Source organism: Artemia franciscana, chromosome 17 (assembly GCF_032884065.1).
Source record: "Artemia franciscana chromosome 17, ASM3288406v1, whole genome shotgun sequence".
Classification (NCBI taxonomy): domain Eukaryota; kingdom Metazoa; phylum Arthropoda; class Branchiopoda; order Anostraca; family Artemiidae; genus Artemia; species Artemia franciscana.
Genome location: NC_088879.1, coordinates 12,453,368 through 12,480,130, shown reverse-complemented (window position 1 = coordinate 12,480,130; position 26,763 = coordinate 12,453,368). Strand labels below are relative to the sequence as shown.

The 26,763-nt window shown below is 34.3% G+C and overlaps 1 protein-coding gene across 1 annotated transcript in view; it reads right to left on the bottom strand.

Moving 5' to 3' along the window:
- LOC136037870 (uncharacterized) overlaps positions 1-13,897 on the bottom strand; it is a 37,518-nt gene extending 23,621 nt beyond the window's left edge. The window contains exon 1 of the mRNA XM_065720720.1: positions 13,846-13,897. The gene's annotated coding sequence lies outside the window, so the exon portion shown is untranslated. The remainder of the gene's footprint in view (positions 1-13,845) is intronic.
- Between the last annotated feature and the right edge of the window lie 12,866 nt (positions 13,898-26,763).

Here is a 26,763-nt window from a genome sequence, read left to right as displayed (position 1 = left end):
ATGTTTTCTTTTTTCAAATAAAACTATAGCAGACCTTTTTTCCAACTTACTAAATGATATTCTAAGTATGTAAAAATCAAAGAATGTTGACACAATATGAAGTCAGAAACTAGGCCTAAACAAGTTTTAATTTGAATTCAACTTTTAACTGACTGAATTTTTAATTTTAGCAAGTCAAAAAGATTTTGAGTTTACTTCTGATCTTACAATTCTTATTAGTGGTGTCCTTCACCTTTTTATGGTTTGAGTTCTTAGATCCTTGCATTTGGGGCTTAGGGTAATAATTGCTGCACCTATTTCTGATTCTTTTTCTGATCCCGTTTCTGGTGCTTGTAGAGTTCGACAAGGTAGCTTTATCCCCTTATAGCTTCAACAGTTGTTTGGTGGGGTGTCTTTATTCATCATCTACAACCCTTATCTCTTGAGAACAGGATGTTTCTTTCATTATATATGCTGATGATATTATTTGAGTCACTCCAAAGCTCGATTCCAAATTTGCCACTGGATTATTTTATTTCCAGTTTTTACTTCCACTCCAAAGCTCCATATTTAATTTCAAATTTGCCACTGGAGTATTTTATTTCCAGTTTTTATTTCCACTCCAAAGCTCCATATTTAATTCCAAATTTGCCACTGGAGTATTTTATTTCCAGTTTTTATTTCCGCTTCAAAGCTGCATATTTAATTCCAAATTTGTCATTGGAGCATTTTATTTCCAGTTTCTGATAGTTTTGTTTACCTTCAGTCACCCTGTTGAGCTTCAGTTCAGGATTTGAAGCTGAAACGAATTTTAAATATCCAAGTACAAATTAGAACTGCATTTGGATCAACAATACAGCTACATGGCATCTTTCATCATGATATTTTAGGTTATCGTTTTAATGTAGTAGTCCCCTTGGGTTTTCTCTATTTTTCCCTTCTTTATCAAAACTTAATTTTTTGCAATTTGTCATCAATTTACATTTGCTATTTTAAATATTGTAAATTTTGAATTGGTTTTCCAATTTGTTTTGGCAAAACTGAAATAGTTATGAGATTTAAAGAGCCATTGATTTAGATACATTTTATGTCTAAAAATATTCACTCTGTGAAAAATATTTTTTCTTTTTTCCAGAATTTAGGAATCTTTTGAGATAATAGTTATTTTTGTCGTTACGTTTTCAAGTCTATTATAAAGTGTTACTTTGTTCTATATGTTAAAGTATTTTTACAATTCCATTTATGTATTTTATATACACTATTTTGAGGGAAATAAATGAACAAAATATCAGCAAAACTTGATTTATAGCCTAACGCTATATTTGGCTACAAATTAAAAAAAAACTGTATTTTGTTGAATATTCAGCTATGCTGTATAAATACCATCAAGGCAGAAGGGCTTTTTTCTTTAAATATGAATTAATTATTTATACAAATATTTGTCAGACTGAGAAAGACATCTATAGAACTTAATATTCTAAATAGAGGCACACGCAAAAAATTAGACTATATTATTTTAAATGAAACAAAGACATAAAAGACAAAACATGTTTCAAAGTAGAATCAACTTCTAAACGTTGTTTAATCTTTAATTAAATCGGAACTAGTTTTATTCTGTGCATATATTGTCATGGGTTAAGTTTGCAGATGTTTTAATTACTTGACTAGGTAGAAGGGGTACACACTACTCAGTGCATATTTTTATATTCTTTTTAATGGGGTGAACTTGGGTAAGTCTGACCTCTTATCGTGTTTTTTTTTTTTTTTTTTTTTTTTTTTTTTTTTTTAGCTTAATTTGGTCCCAAAATTGTCTTTGAGTTGCTGACAAAATAAAAACTATTTGATGTGACTCTTGGTCATACTAGTAATATTCTTCACAATCCAGAAAACTCGTGTGTTTTCTTGTTTCTGTGAGCTACTGCACCCAAGTAACCCATCTCAGAGAGGTCAAATATATCCCCAAGCCTGGGGTAATTTTGACACCCCTGGTTAAATTTTATGTATGCAGGGACAAAAATTGTGTCACCCTAAGACATGATAGAGGATATCTCTATGTACTGAAAAACCATACACAACAAAGACTCCTTGTAATAGTTTGTGCGTGCCACAGCAGAACATAGGTTTCTTGCTTACAATGGGGTGATTCCTACAGTGCTAGTCTTACCCATACATAAAAGATAGATACATAGATAGGATATTTAATTTCAAAAAATGACTATCACAAGCCCCAAATTCGTATTTCGAAGTCAAAAAATCATGAAAATAAAAAAAAAATCATGAGAATAGCACAAAAACTAAAAAAACAGTTAAAACAAGTCAAAAACAACAAAATCAGAAAGGCAAAGCCATTCATTAGTAAAAAAAAAATACATGACAAAATGTCGGAAAGTTAAAAAGGTAAAAACTAAAACAGAACTAAAAAGGGATAACATAAAATTAGTGCTGAAAAGGTTTAAAGAGAACATATAAATAAAGGGGAAGGGAACAAAAGAATCAAACGGACATAAAACTTGAGTATCACCAATACCAAAGAAAAAGAAAGGAAAACTAGCGGTTTATTTTATCAGTAATGAAGAGGATAAAGGTTTTTTCATACCTGGAGGTTAAGCAGCAGATGGGGGACAAGATAGGAACGGGTTCAGAAGCAGTACGTGGCAGGCGGTGTCTGGATGGGGAGTATCTTTGGGGAAAATGTTTTCTGTACAAAGGTTTATTATTGCATTTTTTACAAAAGGAGGCAAAACTTTCCTCTCCTGTGCTCAAGAGTTTCCAGCTTGGCTTTTATTAGAAGGAGCGACTATGGTACCTTAACTTCTTTAAAAATTATTCTCAGGGCTCTTTTTTGAATGGATTCATTTTTTTTCTGATTCATCACGGGAGATGCCAGGATACCAAACTGGACATGCATATTCAAGATGCGGGCAGACAAAGTAAGTACAGATCCGTAAAGAATGGGACGTTGAATTTATTCAAGAGCTTAAGAAGAGATATAGACGCATTAACTTCATGGACAATATCACTAACGTGGATATCCCACTTTAGATTAGAGGAAATTGCAACCCAAAGTAATTTAAAGGAAGACATGGAAATATCTGGGGGAATAGGGTTGAGGAAAAGGGGTGAGGTTTTAAGGAAATATATTAGCATTATCATAGATTTACAGGGGTTTGCTCTCATGTCCAAGACCCCAGCATCATTTGCAATATCATTGAGGATACTCATGGGTTGCTTACTAAGTTTCGGTAGCAGGTTTCAACAACCGTTACGTCATCCACAGATTTCTATCTGCCGGGAAATTCCTTACCGAGGTTATTTGTGATAACATATAAAATGAGGGGACCTAGGAGAGTACCTTGGGGTACTCCATTGTGGACAGGGAGGGGACTGGAATAATGATGCTGATATTTAACTAAATCTCGTCTATTTGATATAAAGGAGGCAGTCAATTTAACCAGAAAAGGGTCAATATTGAAATCAGTTACAAGTTTCTCAACCAAAATATTGTGGTTAACAAGGTCAAATGCTTTTTGAAGGTCAATGGAAATTAAATCTAGCCAGCAATAAGGTTTTTCAAGAATTTTTCCAGTTGAATCAGTAAGAAAAACAAGTTAATGGGAAGTAGAAGTGGATTTGATGTTTCTGAATTGTCTCAGGTCAGTAAAAGGTAGGATTTTCTCCTTTAACCAATCTACAAGGAATCCTTCATATAGTTTAGAGAATATAGGACAGAGTGAAACAAGACAAATACCTTCTAAACTAGGTATTCTGTCTTTCCTTTTCAAGGGGGTTATGAAACCCTGAAAGTATCTGAGAATGGTATTTTCAGAAGTCTCTGAGAATTGTATTTTTTTTTTTCAATGTTTTAATGTAAATATGTAAAAGGTAACACCACACTTCAAATAATGGGAGGGGGTAATGTAATTTCAATTAGTACCAGAGAAACTTTTTTTTAACTTTTAGTTAAAAAAAGAATTTTTACGGAAAAAGCAATTTTAATTAGTATCATAGGGAGTCGAGAAAGCAAGCTTTTATAATTTACTGGCCCTAGTGTGCTTCTTGTGCAGGCTGACGACGTGCTGGATTTGGAATGGTAGAGGGATGGGACCAGCTCCAGAAAGCATCAATGGTCCAGTAAAGATACATTCTTTATCAATTTTTGTCATTGTCATTATTTTTTGGCCTGTGATATGAATTTTTGGCTAGGGTCAGGCAGCATGAGATATTTTATACAAACAAGCTTTTCATCAGGAAATCAAGCACCCTTCCAATATAAAAGCCTTGTTGATCACGTTTTGTATAGTATGTTTTTTCTTTTTCTGTTTTGGCTTGAGTATCTTCTCTTTTACTTTTCCTCTTTTGTTCTCAAGATTTTCTTTTTTCTCTTTCTATCTTTGTTCAAGCACTCTCAAATCCTCTACAGATGCTTTTATTTTATCTTCCCAAGCAATGCTCTGCCTGCCGGATGTCCCAGATGCAAAGGCATCAAGAGAAGGGCGGTGTTCTGAGTCCAAGAGAAGTTCTTCAAATGATTTCTCAAGCGTATGAATCTTTTTTGGACAAACCTACACTGAAATAGTAATCTAATAAGTGCAGTATCCACTGTAGTTGTCACTCTTCTTAAGTTGTTTGTCTCAACATATTTCTTTAACTTGGCTCAATGAAACTTTGCCTTGCCAACGTTGCAATTGACAAATGCTGGAATAGCGGAATCATATATTCCTTCCGTTTAAAAAGATTTTTCAATCAGTGAAGGAGTAAGGTAAGTCTCCCAGTGTCCATATTTTGGAAAGACGTCACCAAGGTACGCTCGTCGCCAGTTCTTGAGCTTCTGCTCATTGGATAATTTCAGCCCTTTGAAAACAACCCTGTCAAGTGGCTGCAAAACATTGGATACGCAGACTGGCAAATTGAGGATAATAATTTTCTTAAAGTGACCTCCATCAGAGCCAAAGATAAATGGGGCCCATGGTCATCAAGAATAAGAATGGATTTTTCCTTCCACCTGAGCTAAGTAAAGATCTTTGAACCAATTATAGAAGAGGTACATTGTCATCCATCCTTTCTTAGTAACTGAAAAACATGCATCTGGATGGTCCTTAATAGGCAGCCATAAACTACAAGTGTTTCTTCCCGAGAAGACAACCAGTGGTGGTAGTTTCACGCCTGGTGCACTAATATGTGCATGAGCTGCTGTTTTATCATGCCCATTGCCACCAGATCGCCGCGTTGCTTGGGACCCTTTTGGGCTAGCGATCTTTAGTCTATCAGGATTGCGACAAAACGAAGTTTCATCCAAATTGCACCATTATTTAGGTTTTGTCTAAGATGTCAAACTCTTCTGTTGTTTTTTATTGGAGGTTTTAAAATCCTAGAAGGGTCTGCTTGTTGCACAGTCCTCAGGTTTTCAAGTCGCTCAGGTTTCTTAAGCAAGATGTTGTTACTATCCTACTAACTCGTCAGCTGTTTGGAATTATTCTATAATTTCTTTATTTTTCTGCACTATCAATTTAAAATTGCTGCCTACCTTGAGGCCACCAAAAATTCCCTCCATGAAATTTTGAATTTCCTTCATTATAAAAGTAATTCGAAATATAGGAAATATTCAACACTGTTGTCAAGTACCCAAGCAAACGGAAGATGGTGTATGGAATCATAGATATCTCTCATCACTGAGCTAAACAAGACGGTGTGTTGGAGTTACCCTAGTTCACCCTATGTTGATTGCTTCCTTTGCAAAGTCAATTTTGTATCCTTAAAGATAACACTTTATGCCTTGTTATTTGCCAATAGAAAATAATTACCAAAATCCTAAACTACTTTAAGACAATGAGAAATACATACTTGTCGTGTTCCTGAAAGCATATTGCATCACTTCACCTTAACTCCACTTCCTAATTGACAAAGCTATACCCTACTAAAATCACACAAACTACATATTATACTAGCATGACTTATTTCTTCCCATCAACTGATTATTATTCACTGTAAATTCTAAAGAAGATAAAAAACTGCACAATTCTCACAGAACAATGTGATTTAAAGCAATTTAAGGTAATTGATCAATTCCTCTAAGCTAAAACCTTCTGCTTCTAGCAATGTTATTCCTGTGGCTTGTTGGATTAAACACTATTCTAGTATTTTCACTGTCATTAACTATGCTATACACTCTCGTTTCTTGTATATCCTTAGTGGTTAAGTTCCCTTGAAGCAGAAGCATATAATCTAAATCTCATGTGAACAAGTGTTTAAAAGTATTAAACAACTTAAATTGAAATCTGATGACCATGATGGTATTGCTATCTCCCATCTTCAAACAGAGTCGCAAGATTTAGTATTCACCTGTAGCTGCTTTTCCAAATGTGACTCTGGTACCTGACTCCTTTTTAAACGGTGCAGTAACCATGGTGCTAAACGTGGAAAGGATCCTTTAAGTTGTGATTTCAATAGACCCATCACTGTGGCCTGTAATTTTAGCAAAGTTTTTGAGTATGTTTTGTTATCTTTTGTAACAGAAATTATGGATAACAGTCAAAATCAGTGGATTCAGGCGACATATTGGTTTCCAGCCTGCCCACAGTGTTTTAACTTCTGTCCTTTTAAAGGCTCAAGCCAGTGGCTCTGAGATAGATTTGTGTGCCCTGGACCTGTCTAAAGCTTTTGACAGTGTTTCTCATCCTCAAGTTATATTTTCCCTTGTCAGTCTTTTAGTCAACGTTTCTGTCGTTCTCGGTTTTGATATAGTAATTCCCATGTTCGGTTAAGTTTCACTATAATTTTTATGTGAATACTAGCTGTTGGAGTGGCGCTTCGCGCCACCCCAACACCTAGTTGGTGGGGGCGCTTCGCGCCCCCCCCCCCAAGCCCCCCAGCGCGCGTAAGTCGTTACGCGCCATATTAGTTACGCGTCATTGTAGTTGTGTCCCTATGTCCCACCTGTGAATATAGATAGATATATATATATTTTTAACTACGTAAAACTTTCGAATATACAACATTCTTGGCTGTCCCATTGTCTGTGCATATAAATAGATTGTCAGGTTTACCGACTCTTGAACATGCAACATATAATTGTCCATGGGAAAAACAATCTGTATTCAGATCTATACCTCATTATTCTAATGATTGCCTTTGAGCTTTGTTGATGGTGATTGCTAATTGAACATTCCCTGTGTCTCCGTCGTCATTTATCTATCCCCCTGTGCCCCCCGGCGTCCCCGTTGTAGTTGTGTCCCGGTCAATATTTATATTCCCTGTGTCCCAGTCGTCATTTGTGTCCCGGTGTCCCAGTCTGTAATTTCTCTTTGAGTGTTGCGGTCGTCATTTATATTCCCTGTGTCCCGGTGTCCCAGTCGTCATTTTTGTCCCGGTCGTCATTTGTGTTCCGGTGTCCCGGTCTGTAATTTCTCTTTGAGTGTCCCGGTCGTCATTTATATTCTCTGTGTCCCGGTCGTCATTTGTGTCCTGGTGCTTTGTTGATGGTGATTGCTAATCGAACATTCCTTGTGTCCCGGTCGCTTTCTCTTTGAGTGTCCCGGTCGTCATTAATATTCCCTATGTCCCGGTCGTCATTTGTGTCCCGATGTCCCGGTCTGTAATTTCGTCAGTCGACAAACATGACGTCAGTCGACACACAAACATGACGTCACTCGACAGACATAACACAAAGACAACTTATTTTTATATATATAGATGTCCCGGTCGTCATTTGTGTCCCGATGTCCTGGTCTATAATTTCCTCAGTCGACAAACATGACGTCAGTCGACACACAAACATGACGTCACACGACAAACATAACACACAGACAACTTATTTATATATATATAGATTCCAATGCATTTCTCTGTGGTGACCCAGTGTATTTTATTTATTATGCGTATTATATTAATAAATTGAGCTTGAACTTGATTTGGGAGTGCGTCAAAGTGGTGTTCTTTCACTGTATCTTTTCAGTATTTGCATCCACAGTGTGCTATCCAAAATTATGCCCCCTCTTTTTTGTGATTTGGTAAATGTCTCTTATATTGCATATGCGGATAACATACTTCTTTTAAGCTGTTCCAGATCTAGCCTCTCGAATCCTGTATCCTCTATTTCAAAACGTTTCCAAAGTGTTGGTCTGTCATTGATTATTGATAAGTGTGAGTACCTAATCTTTAATGCAAAGCTATGCCAGTTTGTCTTCCATGTTCTAACTTCTCTGTCTATTGTGTCTCTGATTTTCTGTGGTTAGGCATTCATATTTGTTCCAATCTATTAACTTTTAGGACCAATATTGTATGGGATGTTAAAGAAAAACTTAAAGTGGATTATGGTAAAATAGTGGCTAATCATGGTCACTTTTTACTATTCCTGTCTAGCATTTCACATATTCTTAAAAAAAAAGATCTGGTTGAATTACGTATATTATGTTTCTACTATTGTGAGTTTCTGCTTTATTTACCCTGGTCTTATAGGAACAAGAAAAAATTTCAGTATTTCAGGGCTTCTGACATTATTATTTCTTTGTGGAAGTCAAAATTGGAAACAGATTATGTTTTTAACTGAGCCCCTTCCACCCCTTAGTTCGTTTACTTATCCATTGGTTTTCACCTGTTTTCGTTTTATAGTTTGTTTTATAGTTAGAGGTTCTTTTGTTAGTTGAGTTATGGTTGTCTTGTATGTTTTATCTCTCATATAGTCGTGTTATTTTTCCTTAATTATCTTTTATTTACTCCACTTGTCTTGTATTTTAGTGGGTTAAAAATAAATTTTATATATAGGTATATATATATATATATAATATATATATCTATATATATAAATATATAAATATATATATATAAATATAAATATATATATAGAGATATAGATATATATATATATATATATATATATATATATATATATATATATATATATATATATATATATATATATATATATATATATATATATATATATAGGATGTGGTGGGAGTAAAGTAATACACTGTCAAGAATAAGGCAAGAAAGTGTTTATGATTGTTCCAAAGTAGTCTTCACAATTTTTGATAAGCATTTTCAACAGGCAAATAATATGGAACAAGATGTCATGTTTCAGGGATTAAAATAGAATTTGTGCACATAGTTTATTAGTATATTTGCAAAAATCCTAGTAAAATTCTAGTTTAGGGAGTTTCTTGCCATCTCGGAAGGTAGTGGAGTTGGGTGAGTGATTTTTTTTAGGAATGAGACCATGGACAAATATATACCTTGAAGAGATATTACCAAGCTACTATGTCTACCCTTTTCTTACTTTTAGGGCTTAGAAGATTAAACAGCCTATATGACAAGTCAACATCTATGTGAAAAATGGCTAAAAAACGTTTTCTATGTTAATTTTTAATTTTCAATCTCTTTTATATTAGCAGATTGTTAAAGGTCAGTACTTTCTGAAGGAGGAATGAGGTCAGTGCTCTCTAGAGGGAGAAGGAGGGGTCCCACCAGATGGCTAATGAAAAATATTATAGTTCATATATAGAGAAAAACCCATAGTCACATATAAGATATAGAAAATAAAGCATAGCCCTCTAGGTAGTTAATATAACTGAATGTGTATTTAAAAGCTGTGGGATCTTAACAGCCAAAAGTTAGCTAGTTCTGCAAACTTGCAGCTTACAACATAATTCTAGCTAGGATAAAAGTGAATATATTGCTTGACGTCATTTTTATTCTCTATCATAATTTAATAAATGTTTCAAGAGAAAATCCAATTTTGAGCCCTGAAAGAGCTCAAAACAGTCCATAGCAACTAGTAGTTTAAAAACGTACTTATAAAGTAACTGGCTAGTGAGAAAAAATCCCCATTTGTACCTCATTCAAGAATGTAATTATGTCTATTTTCTATTTTAGTATGTCTATTTTATTTGTGTTTAATATAAATTTTAGTTTGAAAACAAAATTGTAAGGATTTTCAAACAGAGCTAGGAATATATCAAAAATGATGGAAGTTTTGCTGTAGCCTAATATCATTCTCAAAAAGTTTCGGGCTCTTTTTTAAAATCCCCACAAAATAGTTTTCAAAATAACATTTTACTATTAAGATTAACGAAAATAATAATTAGCCTACCATTTCTGCATCAGCTTTAAATGACAAATCTTTGTCACCAGCCACTTTTTTTTAAAACATATTTTTAAACTTTTGGTTAATATGGACTGTTTTACCTTTTTAGGATTGCATCAAGGGCTCAAAATGGAATTAGCCTTAGAAACAATTGTTGAACTATAAAAGAAAATAAGAAAAGACATCAAGTGATGCATGCACTTTCACCCTAGCTAAATCACGTTGAAAACTACAATTTTACTGCTAATTCTCTACTGTATATAGAACTCTATTGATAGCTGACTAGCTGGATAATTTAAACTCAAGTTGGTAAATATAGAGCAGTCCAATTTTCTGACCTACAAATAAAGACATCATACCAATCAATGCCTTTTTAATGCTCTGTTTGAATATAATAACAACTTTTGTTCAATTTTAACTTCAAACTCAATTTTTGTTCAATTTTAACTTCAAACAACTTCAATTTTAACCTAAACTCACATTTCTAAGAAGGCTTTTTCAAACTATAAGAAATACAAATGCATACACCACTGGGATCACTTTGCAAAAGCAAGGAATAAATTGGAGCAACAGACTAGGCACTTCATAGCTGACTATGAAAATAACTTGGAATTGAACATCAAAGACAATCCAAAGAGGTCCTGGAGATATGTATCTGCTAAAGATAAGAGCCAACAAACTATTCCATTTCTTCCCAAAGCTGAAGGAAAAAAATCTGGAAGATCCAGAGGACTTTGCAAATTTGCTGAACAAAACATTTGTATCCAACTTCTCGGTGGATCCCCCCCTGACAAGTCACCACGCCCTGCCCCTCAGGGTAGTCAAGCACCAAAAGCCAAAAATTTATATCACAATGGTCAAGATTAAGAGAAGGCTGAGTAAACCAAACTCCAACAAAGCTAAAGGCCCAGACAGTATATATCCCAGGCTCCTTAAACAATTTACAGATATAGTAGCCAAGCCACTCTGTTCACTATTCAAGCTGTCCTTTCAGACTAGTATTCTACCTGCAGATCGACAAACAGCAATAAATTACTCTGATATTCAAGAAAGGATCTAGAACCCAGCCTAAGAATTATTGACCTATTAGTCTGACATTTGTTGTGGCCAAATTTATTGAAGGGACATTCAATGATCCAATCATAGCACATATGACCAAGAATGGCCTTCATTTTGGTGGTGAGCATGGCTTCAGGAAAGGCATGTCTATCAAAAAACAAATTTAATACTAGCTTATGAATCTACAACTGATCTGCAGAAGCAGAGTTTTCCAGTCAAAATGTTTCTACTGGATCAAGTTAAGGCCTTTCATAAAAAGCCTCACCACTACCTGATGATCAAGCTGTCAGTGCACTAGATAGACAATGATGTTACTCAGTGGATCCACAGCTTCCTCTCTGATGGAATCCAGATTATTTCTGTATATGATGAAAGAGGTGACCACATCTAGCCAACCACACCAGTTCATGTTAAGAGTGGTGTCTACCAAGGGACAAAACAAGGCCCAACACTGTTTAACCTCTATGTAAATGATGCTCCTGAGGTGACTAAGAATGGCTTGGAACTGTATGCAGACAATTCCAAATTCTTTGGTCCGCAGCCCCAACAGAAAATTGATCTTCTCTTCAAGAAGATTTAAACAACCTCTGTCTATGGGCAACAGCCTGGATGCTTGAGTTCAACCCATGCAAATGCAAAGTCCTGCATCTCAGTCAAAACAACACAGGCCATAGCACATGGTTGACTCTGCGGGTGCTGATATGCCCATTCAGAGTGCCAAGGAATAGTGTGATCTTGGGGCAATCTTGAAAATAAGCTTAAATTTCATAGTCAGTCAGAACTAAGAAGCTAAGGCAAACAAGGTCCTCAGTTTGATCAAGCATACAGTGACAAGTGATCAGCTAAGATTTATTGAGAAGCTTTATACAGCTCTTGTGCGTCCCCATCTTGAGTTTAGCATGTTGGTTTGCCAACCCACACTTCTAAGTGTGACATGGAGATACTTGAGATGGTCCAGCATAGAGCAGCCAAGCTCCATTTTGCCAACAACAAATCTCCTACAGGCAATGCCTAGAAAAAATTGACCTTCCTACCCTTATGTACTGTAGAAAGAGAGGAGATGTCATCCTTGCATTTAAGATGATGGCCAGTGACACCATTAAGCCCACTTTCAATCATAGTGAATACACCAGAACACAAGGAAACCCCAAAAAACAGCATCAAATAAAAGCAGAAAGCATGAGAAGTTCAACTTCTTCACCAATTGCATTGTTCCACTGTGGAACTCACTCAGCAAATCTACTGTGTCAGCCAGATTAGTTGACAGCTTCAAGGTAGGTGTTGACTATGACTAGAGCACCAAGTCATGGAAGATGCAGTGAGACAAACCAGTATCATGTAGCAGGGTCTATTAGGTGCAAATGCTCAGTAATGGCACCATATACAAACTGTTACTTGTCACCCTCTACCACCTGCTACACTTATCTGAAGTTGATAGTGTGCAGTAGCCTCAACTTTAAACTGTCAAGGTAATGGCTAGTGCAGGCCAGTTATAAATTTGGAGGATGACTCCTACCATGTGGGCTTAAATTGCAGAGTTTACACCACCTGGGCCACAAACCCCTTTAAGCCCTCTAATATGCCTGGCCAGCAAAACATCTAGTGACACCAATATGAAACCAAACTGTCTTGTATATATGTAAATAGTGATGATCAACTCATGAATTATGACATGAATATTGAGTCAACATTATCTGGCAACATCTACATGTTCTTCAACCTTAATCACCAGAAGATGTGATTTAATGTAATTTAAAGTAAGGTAACCTTATACAAATATATAGCCGTATTAACTTATATATTTCCCATGTGTTTATTGATTCTCATTTTTTTTTATTGATTTAATTTAAGGGTAAACAAATGTTTACAAAAGTGATGCTAGGAGAGGTATACAAGCCATCTAATTAAGAGAAGAAGGTATTATCTTTGAAGGTCTGTATAGGGCTTAAAATCAAATTTGCATCAAAAATGGTTATCATATTTGGAAAGAGCATAATTAAAGACATGTTTAACTATATTTGTAGGTCAGAGATGTGGACAGGTCTATATGTACCCTCAAGATGATCTATAAGCAGGAGTCAACCTATATTTTAACAGAGTATATACCCTTACCCACCTAATGTACATATATATATATATATATATATATATATATATATATATATATATATATATATATATATATATATATATATATATATATATATATATATACCAAGATGTGCATCCTGAATCTACACATAACATTCATTTGCACTATAAATTAACTTTACTTCTACCCCAATAAATATCTATTTTCAAATCAGGGTATACATTTGACCATTTGGAGGGGGATGAGGAGTAAAGTTTGTTTTTGAAAGAAATACCAACTTTGGCAACTTTACAACAATGGTATGTAGCTAGTTCTATATTGTAAACAGAAACCTATTGAGAGCTGACTAGTTGGCTCATTTAAAGTAAAGTTACATATATGGCTAATCTAAACATTTTAAGAATACGCTTTCAATCATATTGGCCAACTAGTTGGCTAGAAAAAATTTATATAGGCCTATCCCATACAGCTTTTGTTCATGGGGTTTTTCTCTAAATTTAAACTAGGCTACACTATTTCATATTAGCTGTGTGGTGAATATACAATTTTATCACTTATTACTCTAAAGTATACTGCCTTGGAGCAGATCGTTATAATAAAAAAAAAATCATTAGAAATATGGTAGAAAAGCTACCTGACAAGTAACTTTACAGCATGTATAAAATTTAAATAAAACTTGTGATGCACGAGCCATCTAAAATTTATAAGTAGAACGAGTCAGAGAGTAAGTACAAACCCAGTGAAGTAGACACTCTATTTGTCAAATGCGCTCAATTTTCTAGAATAATGCATGGAAAACATTAAGCATGCATTTTTACATTCTTCAATTTGGGTATTTTAACATTATTTTTATGAGAGGCGTAATTTGTTATGGATTAGGTATGAGAAAAACTGTCTTCTAGATCCCAGTTGCCACTGGCTGAAATTTATCGTCTCCAAAAATTATGTCAAAGGTAACAAAGGCCTACATAATTCAATCATCCACAAAAGTAAATCAGTTTACTTTTTTATACGTTTAAGGTACTATATGGCCCATTTTGTAATTGACCATTTTCACTTAACTTAGGAAAATTTGCTCTAACGTTGTACTCTCCCCCAGAATTTAGACAAAACCTAACCTCGATTTGTTTTTAAGTAAGGTCTGCTTGAAAACAAGTACAAAACGAAAGATTATTTCAAAAATTAAATTTATTTTCCAAAAGTAAACACGTTATTCTATTTTTCGGCATAGTTACCAAGTTTTTTCAAACACTGATCATACCTCTCAACTAATTTTAACGTAATCTCTTCATAAAAACTTGCCACCGGCTACAATAACCAAGAATTCAATGCCATTTTTCGTTGTCGCCATCATTTTAATGGTTGCCACTGAGGTGGCCAGTGGTTGAACTGTAGATGAAACATGGGTTTTTCTTATGACGTCTAAATCAGGGCAACACAACATGGAATAGAATTACACACTCCCCTGAAAATTTGAAGGTTGCACAGACTCTCTCCCAGCACAAAATCATGGTATCGACGTTGAACTAGTAATTCAACAGTTCCAAGGCGATAAATATTGTATTCTCATAAGCAAAACAACTTTTTTAATCACCAAAATAACAGTTGCAGGAAACAAAAATTGGTGAAAGACTCTTGGCAAGGGAAATCATGAGTTTATTGCCTTCTCCGAGACCAAAAATGACTCACTAAGGCTTTTCTGAGATCAGATCAACTATTAGAGACCCTCTGTTGAGTTTCATGCTGGAATATTCTGGGCTATGCTCCAATGACCTGGATATGGTTTACTGTGCGATTCTGTAAATGCCTTTCAAGGCCAGACAAATAATTTTTCAACTCCTACAATACTTCAAAGCTCCTCTTGGAGAAAAAATAATTAAGTGCTAAAGCTACTACACACACTTTATTTTCTGTCCCAAATTTGAAGTTTAAGCTATAAGCAAGCCTTGGAAACCTAGTTTTGATGTGGCAAAATAGATTTTCAATGACCCTTCTTGCACTAGAAAACCTAAAAAAAAAAGAATCTATTACTTAATAAGAAGATAAAATAGCCTTGAAATCTCAATAAATTTTAAAAACAGCAAAAGACAGAGTTAGAACTTGGGTAAAGGGTTCCTAATCTCAAACCTTGACTTTATGGTAATTTAGGACATAATATGAACAGAAAAAAAACACCAATTCATATATAGTGAGGAGAAAAATTGGATTTATGACACCAAGTTAGAATAAAGTTAAAACACAGGGAAAATAAACCAAATTAAAAAGACATGTTCTTACAATCCAGAGGTTTGGATAAAATGTTTTGCTCTACTTTGTAGTACATGCATCTTCATCATCACTAGGTATTAAAGGGATATTACAAAAGCATCTGAATATGACACATCTAAGCCTTGAAACAATTAACTTTCTTAAAAAATTTCACACGAGAGAGTTGGGCAGTTTGAAACTTGGATCCCTCCGTTCAACAAGAATGAAAGGGCATCCCAACAACAGCAAACCTGAATGATAATTTATGGCTCCTTCTTGATGCCCTGAGTACTTGAGGAGGGACACTCCTACGGTCCTAAAATGCGCATGTCACTGAGTTCCTTGATCTCAGATCAATCCATTGACCAGTCAGAGTCATGATTTTACTTTGGCTTTATCTTAGAGAACGATCTAAACTATTTAATAAAATACAAAACTATCTTGTTTTCAATAACTTTCAACCAATTTTTCTTTTATTTTCAACATTAAAACAAGGTACACCAGAATGTAATTTCGATTATGGATAGAATTGAATTGCAACTGCAAAATAGTAGCAAAGCGACTTTTTTTATTCACATGTTAAACTGTGAGAGTAGAAAGATAGCATACCAAAATTTACGCAGGGAATATAACCCTAAAGTAACTTGCTTTTGAAGCCACATTTATGGTCTCATTAAATTGAAATTGAATTTTTCATTTTGTATCGCCATGACCCTAGGGCTTTTAGGACAATATAGCACAGATTATAGTTGTTGTTAATATTCTTCTGTGGCTATGGTCGTTATCCCTTTATTGGCTATGAATGTGCATTGCAAGTTTGACATACACATGCTGATATTTATTTGTTAAGGTCTTAATAATTTTTTATTCAAACAGTTCAAATTTTTAAATATATTTTTGTTCAGTAAAGTTCAAATTATGTTCTTGTCATGAGAAAGCTAAAAAGGGGTTGTCAGCCCTACTCATGTTAATTTCTGCTTTTATCTAAAGGATTATTTTCAGAATTAGAATTACAACTACTCATATTAATTTCTGCTTTTATCTAAAGTATTGTTTTCAGAATTAGAATTGCAACTGCTGCACATTTAGATTTAGCACTATGTTTCTGTATGTTTAAAGTATGTAGCAACACTAAGCTGGGAAATATTTGATGGAATCAGAGCATACCATTCTGAAAATTTTATTTAAAAAAAGAAACAAAATTGCTTGCTTCAGACAACATGCACCTTAAACACTTTCACGTTTTTACCCTTCTCTAATCATAGTAATAAAAATAAGCAAGGCATTTGTTGATCATGCTTAACAATGAGGTTAGTAGTTTTATTTTCCACCATACTAGCATAAAATTATTAATTTTTTTCCGCAATATTCAATCAATTTACTTTTAATTCTAATTTTAAAAACAGCTTACACCAAATTTTGAATATTTAATTAAGAAGATGGACCGAAATATATCTCAGGTATGAAATAATAACAAAGTGTTGTTTTTATTGACATGTTAAAACTATAGGAGAGCAGATAGATAGCATGCCAGAACTTGCATAAGGAACATAAGCCTTAGATATTTCATTTTTAAAGCAATATTCATAACAATATTTCATTATAATTGAATTTTTCAGTTTGTATTGTCCTAGGGCTTTTATAACATTAAACATTGTTGTTATCATTATCGTTTTTTTTTTTTTTTTTTTTATTATTATGGAAACAATTATCTTCAGAACTTGGAATTCTAACTGTTTCTTATTTATGTTCATTACCATAGCTTAGTGTTTAAGTTATGTAGCTATACTAAGCTGAGAAATATTTTATTGAATATGAACATACTATTTATCAATCAAATTCACATCAAGAAAAGGTTCAACGTCCACAAACTATTGTGTCATACCTGATCACAAGGGATAAAAAGAAAAAGGTTCTTCCTGGAAAACTTCGAAAAGTTTTTACTTAAAAAATCAAAATGGCTGTATGGATGCAAATATTATAAGATATTATAAGATAGTGCTGATAAAATTTATTTTGATCTTTATTAAAATTATTTTGGATTAATCTAATATTTGTATCTCCAGTTCCAGTTCCAAAAATTGTAGGGAGGTATATGGACTAACAACAAGTCCTTTCACCTCTTTGACTTCTTCTTCAGAAAAACTAGCCACTGGAAGCGCTGTTCTCGTCCAGTCTGCAAACAACGAATGTATGCAATTATGAACAATAATACACTGTTATTGATTGTGAGAAGTGCGAGTACTTGAGCTACCTCTCCCCAGCAGTTTAAGGCTTCTAGGCTGGCTGGGCCAATACGGCTCTTCCTACTCATTCCCGATCTCTTCTGCACAATCAAAAACTATAGATAAATCACGTCCTTTTAAAAATTGACTTCTTCAACCTTTAATCATTGCTAAACAATATTTCTCTTCTTTAAGATATCAATTGCTGCCTTAAATATCTTACGATCAATTTCCCATGGCAGATTAGAATCCAGGATAGCTGTATAAGTATTTGGAATCTTAGCCAAGGAGCAGAAACGCTTAAGAGCAATAGTCTTCTCACTCTGAGCCTGACAATCAAATAATATATGCTGGACAGTTTCATCTGCTGAAAAGCAGACTCAGCATACAGGGGAATGATGTAGCTTCCAATTAAATAACAAGCTATTTAGAAGTAGGGCACCTGATTTCAGCCGGTAATATAGCACCGTATTTAATCTTGTATGAAATGGAGATAAAATTAATTTACTGTGATTAATATTGGATCTGTACCTGATAATATCTCTTGAATTGAAGTAAGAGGAAGGACTAGGAGTTAACATGGAAGCCTTTGCTGCTAGAGAATCAGTCATATCATTATATTTGATGACTTATGACTTGGAACATGTTGAAAATAAACCTCATTCCCTTTGAATTTAAGATTAAGAAGCTGCCTTCTAATAATATATAGACTCTTGTCATTAGCAATTCTATTAATATTTTGGATCAATAGTAATGTTGATTTAGAATCAGAGAGACAGAGTATATTTTCAGATTCCATGTTATAATTTTGTTATATCCGTGTTCATTTTATCTCGGTTTTTATGTCTAACTAATTTAAAAATAGACATTTCCGATGGAGGTTTACAGCAAAAGTTAACATTCAAAACGACAAATGTTTTTGTTTCGTAGCTTAAGCAGCATGTATCTATGACCTAAAATAACTGACTCGAATTGCTTTTTTAGCGCTTTGAACTTAAAAAAAAACTAGCAATTTCCTAAAAATATCAACACAAAAAAATAAGATCTTGTTTTAAGAGCAGGAAACTCCCTAAACAGGCAGCAGAAAATAGGAGACGAATTTATACGACTGTCAACGATTTTTGAACAGTGAGCTTACACCATTTAATCCAAATGTTTAGAAAAACTCAGGCAAAAAAAAGATTAATATAACAAGAAACCTGTGACTGAAAAGTCATTAAGTAGCATTAAAATGACACATTAATTTACAAGGTAGCTCGTTGATCTCAAAAATCGAATTGCTAATAGCTACAAAGATAAATATTTGGCTGTGCAACTGAATTTTAATTTTATTTAGAATCAAAACTAATAAGCCATTATAAAAAACCAAGAAATCCTGCTATTTCTCTCTCTAGTAGGAGGAATAGCAAGCCATGATAAAATATCTGAGGTTAGTTCATAATTCGAACAATGTCTAGACATCTTCAATTCAGGTTTGTCTAGAAAAAGATAATCTAAAAGTCGAGTCAAATCAAATGAATTCAAGTTAATTCTTTAAGTGCCCTAGGTTTCTACTCAAAAGACATAACAGTGTTTCATATTTCTACCCTACAAAAATCATATATGCCTAGTGTTTTGTGTTTTCAGTAAAGCGTTAATTTTTTAAATTTTACAAATATAGAGAAAGTCTGCAAAGCAACAATTTTTTTCGTTTTCAGCTTTTTTTTTAAATATACACAATCAGCTCGAAAAAAAAACACACTTTGTAAAATTTGGGCGTTGTTACAAAAAAAAAATCAGTATCAGTTTTCTTTAAGGCCGGGCACTAAATGTAAGTTTTTCGTCCAACCTCCCTGAGAGCTTCTTGGATCATTTATGACATATTCTGCTTTAATTGTCTAATATTTTTATACTAATATTTTTAAATCTTTTTATATTTAATATTTTTAATTTTTAATATTTTTAAATAATAATAATTAATATTTTTAAATTTTTAAGTGTAATATTTTAAATCACAGACACCAGTTCTTTTAAGAAATGTCTCATTTTTATTTAAGGCCATTAAGAAAGTGTGTTATCAGGCACACAAGAATGTGAGTAACGATGAGACGACATTGCCTTTCTATCGTACAAAAAATAAATGAGGAAATTCTAAAAACAGTGAATTGTAGAAGAAGAAAACTAAATTGCTATAGACCTAATCTGAAACAAAAAAGTGAACTCAAGCTTTTTTCAAATTTTTTTTCACGTGCTGACCAATGGTCTGCGTTGTGCAGGCACAGATTTCGTGATTCTATGACTTCGACCAGGAGTACAATGCGTATTGAGGGATAATGATCCGACGCTTTCTGTAAATTAAATAGCCAAAACAAGTTATTTTAACTGAAAGTAAGGAGCGACAATAAAACTTAAAACGAACAGAAATGATTCCAAATTTGAAACAGGCTGTCCTCTCCATAACACCCAGCTCTTTGCGCTAAAGAGTGCCCTTCTTCACAACTCTACGTTTTAAAGTAATAAGAACTTCAGCGTAAAGAGCGGGGTGCTGATGAGAGGACAGCTCCCTTTCATATACGGAATAATTTAAGTTTTTTAAGCTCTAATGTCGCTCCTTATTTTCAGTTAAAAATTTGGCTCATCGTAAATGAACAATTAAAACAGAATTTGGAAAATAATTTTGATAAGGTTTACCCCCGTGTAAAATTATCTCTTGGAAGTTCACCTTAAGAAACTACCCTGCCAACGTGAAAATCTCACTGTATAAAACCAAAAATTTTTATTATGCGCATAAGGGAACAGTTTTCTACACAGGTTTTTTGGTTTTCTACACAAGCAGCTGAGCACACATTATGAGGGCTCGGACACCTACCTTGAATGCCCCTGCACTTACACGCAAGGGCTATATTTGACTTAGACCCTGCGAAAGCTGCTTGGAAGCGACCCCACAGCTTTCGGGAGGTGGGGGGAATAATATAAAGAACGCACTTCACTTCATAATTTGAATAAAAAGCACAAAAAAATTATAGACAATTTAAGACTTCGTGGATCCAGGGCCCAATCCCCCCCCCTGTATATGTTTCCGCTGACACCTACATTTAATAAATAATAAATGTTATTTATTGATACACCTAAGGAAAGTGTCATTTTAATTTGATTCGGTATATTCTAATGATAATTCACGTCTTGAAAAGAGTAGCCATGCTGTATGAACTTTACATATTTGGAATTTTACATATTTTGAATTAGTATAAGAAGCCAATTCTTTTGACGTATTTAATGTTATCAAGGTGGGGGTGGGGTCTAGCTGCCCTCCAATCTGTTTGGTCACATGAAACGGGCACAACAATTTATGTTTTCTGCCAATGAGCCCTCTCCCGATCTTCTAGGTTTGACGCGATTACCCATGGAAAAATAAAAAAATATACCAAAAATATCAAAAAATACCAAATTCTATATTTGTGTTGATAAGAGCCCAAAGCCCTTACAGAAGACTTTTCTGGTATACTGAATGTGATGGTTTCATTTTCATTCACATTGCTTAGCTTCTATGGGGATGATTTCCCTATTTCTACAAAATAAGCCAAATTTTCTCAGGCTCTTGCTTTTAATGGGTAACATTACACTTAAGGTATTTTACATATTTATAATATGTGAAGAAGTTTCATTAATCTTATGTATCTTTTGTTATAATAATCCCATGTTTTGGAGTTTTAGTTACTAGTAGTTATAGTATAATGAATTTGATAACACAGTAAACGTTCGAATCCTGATTTGGACTTTTTTTAAACTTCTTCAAGATGCAGGTCATAGGAAATGCTTTTTTTTATACGATGTGGGAGCATGCTACGTCATAGAGAGTTGCATGTTACATAATAGAGAGTTTTTTCTGTAAAAAACCTATGAGGGCCAGGAAAAAATCTTCAGGATCTGCTAGTCAAGATGCAAACGTTACCTATTAGTTTCCTTTATTCTTAAAAAAAACTTCAAGGGCCCACTAGTGGGAAACCTTCAAGACGCTGGACCTTAGCGAGCAATACCATCAGGCCTCTAGCATCCAATTCCAACGGGGATCCCTAGCAACCAATGCCGATGGGGCCCTTGCAACCAATTCCATTGGGGAACCCTGGCATTCAATCTCAACGGGCCCCCTAGCCTAATCACCCGGGCTTTAGCATCCGATTTGACGAGGGGGCCCTAACAACAAATACAAACGGGGTCCTAGCGAACAATTCCAACAGGGCCCTAGCAACCTTTTCCAACGGGCCCCCTAACCTAACCTAACCAACGATAGGGGGATGGCTAGAATTAGTGTTCACTGGGAACCCTAGCATCCAATTCCACTGGGGGTATCCTACCAATAAAAACCCACTGAGGCCTCCAGCATCCAATTCCAGCGAGGGCCCTAAGGAGCGATTCCACCCAACAGGCGCTTATTACGTAATGTGTTTTGTTTACTTTTGGCTGTTACGTAATAGGACTTGCTAGAGTCCACTAGTCAAGCAGAGAATCCCAGGTCATAACTGACGGGGGCCACATGGGTGTTACGCAATAACGGTGCACACGTGGGATGTCACATTATACTATAAAAGATTTTTTTTTTCATGGTGTTTTCTTTTTTCTTTCAAAGGTTTTTTTTTCTTTTTGAGATATCATTTTCTTTCAAGACATTTTTCTCAGGGAACCTTTATATTCCAACTATTATTTTTCCACGTTAGGACTCGAAAGGGATTCACCCTCAATGGAATAGAGCACTAACCAGTTGGACTATGAAGGTCTTGATATGATGATGATGATGCCTATTGCACGCAAGGAGAACACCCTGTTTGCGCATACTAGAATGATAAAATAAATTGCGTTTTCCCATATGGTTGCAATGATTGACAGGCAGAGGGTAAAATCGATTAGTGAAATTTGGTTTACATTTGGTATGCACCTGTTTGTTAAATAATGCTGTGTTATCAGATAATATTGCGGGTTGCTCTCAGCACATTATTTTTAGTAATAGGGTCTTTAACTCTATTGGAACTTGAATGTGCTATCAGAGATGAAATAGAAGCGAGAGTATCATTATGGCTAGAATATGGTACGCCTGCATACATGACCAAAAGTCTTTTCTTTTCCTCTTCACTACACTGCATTTAGCACATAAATTAGAGGCACTCTTGAACGACAAAAACTATAATTGGAAACGTTGATTGCATATTTTCTTCGATGCTCAACAATTAACATCATTACTTGGCGTTCATTAAAAAGCAAAATTTTTTTGTTAAATCACTAATTCTTGTATCTTTTAATGGAGATTTACAGGGTTTGAGAGATTCTGCAGTCCAATTCTATGTGAACTCAATGGCTGATACACGGCACCTAGCAGGCAATATCCCACAGATGGTATTTTTCGGGCATTTTTAATGCAAAAATGTTCGTATACACAAGAATCGATAGTTTAAACTTAAAAAAAAATCTTATTAGGGTTTTTTCTGATGACTCCTAGCAATTTAAGCCGGCGTGGAACAATACCACTCCCAATGACATCCTCTGAGGGACCCATTATCATACCTATCACAACTAAGGATTTTTCAACATTTTTCTGTAAAAAAAACTTATAAACAAAAAAAATACTATTGTTTTTATTTGAACAGCTGAAACTGGCCATTTCATTGCTAGATGGCGATATTCTATGGCAATTCGCAGCCTGTGATACAGAATGGCTGACACACAGCACCTCACAAAAATAGGCTTACACAATGGCTTATCGCACAAATAGCATTTTTGGGGAATTTTCCTGTAAAAATATTCGTTTACGTTAGAATTGATCGTTAAAACTTAATAAAAAATCTCCCTTAGCGTTTCTTCTGATGACTCCTACCAATTGAGACCATCTTGGCACAATGTACCAGCCCTGATGACACCCACGAGGGGCACATTATCCAGGCTAAGGATTTTCAACAGGTTTGTCTCAAAATAAATTTAAAAACTACAAAATAACCAATGTTTTTATTTGAACAGCTGAAACTTGCCATTTTATTGCTAAATTGCAATGTTCCATAGGAATTCCCAGCCTGTGACACTGAACGGCTGACACTCAAAATAAATTTAAAAACCAAAAAATGACCATTATTTTTATTTGAACAGCTGAAACTTGCCATTTTATTGCTAGATTGCGATGTTCCATGGTAATTCCCAGCCTGTGACACTGCTTCGCAACCCAGCCTGTTGCCATTGTAGATTCTTCAGTCATTTTACAATTAAACATTTTTCCGTCCACGATCTTCTTACAATTAAAAATTTGTCTTTGAACGAATTTCTTAAATACCTTTAATGACGTCATCGTCATAACAAACATGACGACAACTAACTTCATGACGACATGACGTCACTCGACAGACATAACACACAGACAACTTATTTATATATATATAGATTTGACAGGATTTTGTAATATCATACCAGATTTAGATAATATCATGTGTGATTTTGATAATATTTGACAAAATTTTGATAATCTTGATAATAGCAGACATTATTTTCAAAGCACTATGTTAAGTTTCGTTAATAGGTCATATGATTTTGATAGCGCCATATTAGATTTAGTAATAGCAGACGCGTATTGATTATAGCTGAAAATATCTAGTTAATAGCTTGCAAGATTAAATCATAATACCTTGCAAAATTTTGTTAATAACTTGCATGATATTGACAATACCATGTAAGGTCTTGATATTGTTATAAAATATTCGCATTAAACCAGTCAAAATGTCGATAATGTAATAAGAGATGTTTCATAGTATCAGAAAAGATTTGGTAGTATCATACAAGAGTTTGGTAATGCTTGGCAACATTTTGATAATACTAATAATGACAGTCATGATTTGATTTCATTATGTTAAAATTGGTAATAGCAGACACAATTTAGATAACATCATGTAAGTTTTGGCGAAATCTGACACATTTTGATAATATCAGACAAATATTTTTGTTAAAATCAGGTAGGATTTTCATAATACCGTGCATGATTTTGTTAATAGCTTGCAAGATTTTGATAATACAATGTGAATTTTTGATATTATCATAGAGATTCTCATTATACCATGTGGGATTTTGAAAATGTAGCACAAGATATTTGATAAATTCAGGCATGATTTTGATAATATCATAAAAGATTTTGGTAATGCTTCATATTTTGATGGCACCATACACGATTTTGCAAGCTTTATTCTAGATTTTTTTTAATATTTTGCAAGATTTTAATAGATTTTAATAATGAGATTTTAATAATTGCAAGATTTAGATAATACCAGAAAGCTTTGTCATAATTTCTTACAAAACATTGAAAATGAGAGACAAGGCTTTTGTAATATTTAAGCATGATTTGGTAATATCATTCAGGATATTGGTAATGTCATGTAAGATTTTGAAAATAGTTGAAAAGATTTTGATATTCTTACTAGTATCATACAAGAGTTTCGTAATACTTGGGAAGGTTTTGATAATCTTGATAATGACAGACGCGATTTTATCACACTTTGTTAACCTTGGTAATTACAGACATGATTTAGATAACATCATGTCAGATTTGATTGTATCAGATACGCTTTGCTATTACCAGAAGAATATTGTTAATAACTTGCAAGTTTTTGATAAAACTATGTAAAGTTTTGATAATATCATAGAGAATTCTCATTATACCATGTGGGATTTTGATAATATTGCACAATACTTTTGATAAATTCAGTCATGATTCTGATAATGTCACACAATAGTTTTGTAATGCTTTATAATATTTAACAGTACCAGAAACGATTTTTCTAGCATTGTTCTAGATTTTAATTTTAATTCGCAAGATTTTGGTTACACCATATTAGATTTTCGTAATAGCAAACACGTTTAGATAGTACCAGAAAATATTTTGTTAATGCCAGGTAAGATTTTGATAAAACCATGCATGATTTCTTAATTGCTTGCATGATTTTGATAATACCGCTTCAGGTTTTGATAAATCAACAGAGGATTCTCGTTATATCAGGCAAGATTTTGATAATGTAGTGCAAGAAGTTTGATAATATTAGAAAAGATTATGATAATACCACGCAATTTTTGATGATGCCTGATCATATTTTGATAGTAATAGACACGATTTTCCTGGAACTATCCTCGATTTCTATCTCGACTTGCAAGATTCAGGTAATGCCCGAAATGATGCTCATAATATTTCTGAAGACTATGATGATATCAGACAAAAAAAAATTATCTCAAATTATCATGAAAGGTTTTTATAATATTTGACAAGATTTTGTTAATCTTGATAACTGCAAACACAATTTTGATACCACTATCTTAACGTTTCTTAATAGGTAGCATGATTTTGATTGTATAACATTAGATCTTGGTAATAGCAATCACATTTTGATTGTTGGTGAAGATATTTCGTTAATAACTTGCGAGATTATGATGATACCATGTCAGATTTTGCTAGCAACTTGTATGATTCTAATTGTACCGAGAGTGGTTTTGATATTAAACAAAGGCTTCTCATAATATCAGTCGAGATATTGACAATCGAAACTACGGAATCTCGGGGAGGGGGAGGGCAGAAGTGGTGGAACCGGAACCAGAATTGGAATTATGACTGGTGGGATCAGAAATGGAATTTGTGGAACGGTTCAATTGGAGACAGAAGGGGGAGACTCGGAACTGATACAATTGGAGCCATATCGGAAGTTATCGGAGTGGGCATAGTAAGAACTGGAATCAGTTGAATAGTGGTGGAAGCCAGGAGGATTGGACGTGGAACCGTTATAACCGGTTGAAAAGCGGGGGAAGCGGAATTGGATATCACTTTATTAATTAAATATATCTTAGAAATACCTTAAGAATGATGAGGGGTACCAGAGGACCAGTGGGACAGTGACGTGGATTGAGATTATGTATGGTGTAACACGCTGGGAGAGGGGGGCTAACAAAATATGACTAATGGATTTAATGCATGATTTTTAACAAGACAATATTGTGAAAATGTCTTAGGAATGATGAGTGGATGGTAGAGAATGCCGGAGGGCTAGTAAAAGCGTGGCAAAGGTTAGGAATTTTTAGTCATAACACCA